Here is a 3,142-nt window from a genome sequence, read left to right as displayed (position 1 = left end):
TGGATTCATCTTCCCAAAATTTACATATATTCAAAAAAAATCTCCGAATTTTTTTATTGCGTTTGGACTCTGCTCGATATGGAATTTTTGCAAAACAAAAAACCCACAAAAAAGGAACTGTCACTGGGAAATGGATAAGTAAGTTAGTGCCAAAACATAATGTAAAGTGTTGCCAAAAGTATATGAAAGTTGTAGACTGTTGGCATAAAACAATCAAAAATTATAGCTACGATGGAGACATATCACTGGTCTACTCTATTAGCTGGTCAAACCATATCAAATGGTAGACCGCTATATTGGACTACCGTGTGATTTGCTACATCTAGGTTTTTAAGTGCATCAAGTGTCCTTTAGTGCTTTTGGTGTATTGAAGACTTATAGGTTAAGGGACTAATGTGTTTGTGAGTGTACAATGGCTATATAAGCTGCTTAGGAGTTTGATATATCCGAAGAATGTCGAGACCTAAAAATGAATGTCTTCAACTAAAGACTTTGATTTTGTCGTTAAGACTTTTAAAGTGAGGAAATTGGCGTGACCTTGAAGATATTGATGCGAGGACTATGAAGTGTGAAGTCTTTAGTTTTCTTGTTGCATTTCCTTCCTTTTGTCATAGGAATACCATACTGTTAATACTAAGGAAAAATTTCTAAGTGATGCTCATCTCAAAGCCTACACATATGCAATCCTTCAAGTGAACCTTTGGAAGTCTCTTGCAATTCAGTGAAATTCCTCAATCACGGGGATAATGTTCTTCTGGTCTATGAGGAAATTGGTCTGAGTGAGGAGTTAGGATTTCGCTAGTGCGAATTGCCTACAGTGAGGAACATGATATCCCTAAGGACTTTCATAGTTAGAAATTCTAACCATTGTTGTGCTTAGCGCCACGTGTCCCAATATATGATATCCACATAACGACCATATCCTTAGGGGTACTTAGGTCTTATCATGTCAGGTTGCACCCTGTCTATAAATAGCCGCCCCCTACAACCACTAGGTGGTTGGGTGCTCCAATAGAGACATTGGTAAGTGTTATTTTAGAGGAACCCATCCTCCGACGAGGTTGAGTGAAAATCATCAGTGAGGAAAAACCCAAACACCTAAAACCCATAGTGATTGAGCATCACTGAAGAGATTGTTCATGTGTGGAACTGACGCTTATTACCTCTGAAGACTATGAATCTTCCATACGGTTAGCCATCAATTGTATATAGCATCCAAGAGGAAATTGTGGATTGCCGGGTGACCTATTTTGTGAAGGTCTCAAAGTATACCTTGAAGACTTACCACGAGTGTTGCGCGAGGTTTGTGTGACCTTAGCTCACGTAGAATACACTAAGGACTGTGTGTCCTAGGACTGTGTGCCATTTGGTTTAAATACCAAGCCGCTCCAAGCTTTGGCCACAACAGTTGGAACTGGGTCATCAAATCATTGTCTTTACCGAGCCCTGGTTCTATTTCCTCAACCCTTTCATTTCCTCGAGTACTAGTTAATGAAATTGATCGTTAATGATTGAAGACTTTGACTGAAGACTTTATCAATTTACTTAATCCAAATTCTTGAGTCACCTTGTTCTTCACGTGCTTATCATGTTTTTCATGCTACTTGTGCTTTGTGTATGTTTTGTTTCAAATGATGATTATGCAACTGCTCTACCATGCATGCACTTGAGTACTTATTCCATTGCTAGTTTTTCGTCACTTAGCAAATTCCTGAACTAGTAATTCATCAGTGACGAATTTGTATAAATTGCCTATTCACCCCCTCTAGTCGATATAATCCACTTTCAATTGGTATTAAATCAAGGTACTTCCTTGTTCTATGTGATTTTGGTTTAACCACCTAGAGTTTTACTTATGTCGACTGCACTTTTGATCAAGATCTCTGCAGGTTGTCCTACCTTCGATGGACGGACTACCCCTACTAGAAGAACAAGATGCGCATGCATCTTGAAGCAATTGAGATCAATCTCTAGTATGTTGTGGAAATTGGTGTTCCCCTTGCCACTCCCACTGTCAATGCTCCTGATGTGAAGAGATTCAAGCAACTCGATTCTGAAGCGAAGAATATCATATGTGGCCATCTCAACAAATGTTAGTATGGCACAACGAGTTCTTTGGAAACCGCGAAGCTCATCCGATTGCAAGTCGACAACACGCACATGCCATTTCCTTAGACGATCCCTAGTTTGTTGGTTCTCGAAGAAGAAGAACTCCTTATGATTATCTACTACTGAAGCTGAGTACATTGTCGTTGTTTCCTATTGTGCTCAATTGTTATCGATGAAGAAAACACTCAAGGACTACAACATCAACATGAAGAATGTAACTCTCTAATGCGACAACGGGAGTGCCATCAAGATTGCTTAGAACCCAGATCAGCACTTAAAGACCAACCACATCCAGATTCACCATCATTTCCTTCGTGATCATATGTTGAAGGGTGACATCTTCATTGACCACGTGAAGACTAAAGAACAGCCCGCTGATATCTTCACTAAGATCTTATATGAAAAGATATTTTGCAAGTTACATCGTGAGTTAAATATCTTAGAATCTTCAAAATTTCTTTGAAAGGGCACCCATCCTAACACTTCTGCAAAATTTATGACTTTGATGTGCAACACACGAAGTAATGTTTTTATTCAATCAATGAGGACAAACCCTCTAAGTCTGAAGATATTAATGAAGAATTTGATTCTTAGAACCATACGAAAATTGTACGTGGTGTCTGAAATCATCATTCTTATACAATGTGTCATGCCACCAACCATAGTTGAAATCCTTCAAAATTGAGTCTTTCATCATTTTGAAAATTCTTCAAATTTCAAATTCCTCAAGTTTGCCAATTCCTCGGAGTGTTCAAATTCTTCAAACTTTACAATTGGAGTTCTAAATTGACTGTACACACACACACACATATATAGTATAAATGTTTTGTACGAACGGCTGTAGTTACTCCCATTTTTGTTTGGTATGTTGTAGGTAGTATCTATCATATCGAAGAGTATATACGCGTAGTATGTAGTATATAAGAAATAGTTAGATAGTACATATACTACTTTTTAGGTAGTATGTACCATATTTTTAGCATACTCATTTTTACATAGAAATATGTACGTATTTCATAATAATATAAAAATT

The sequence above is a fragment of the Hordeum vulgare genome, chromosome 6H (genome assembly GCF_904849725.1).
Source record: "Hordeum vulgare subsp. vulgare chromosome 6H, MorexV3_pseudomolecules_assembly, whole genome shotgun sequence".
NCBI classification, from domain to species: domain Eukaryota; kingdom Viridiplantae; phylum Streptophyta; class Magnoliopsida; order Poales; family Poaceae; genus Hordeum; species Hordeum vulgare.
This window is presented reverse-complemented; position numbering follows the sequence as displayed.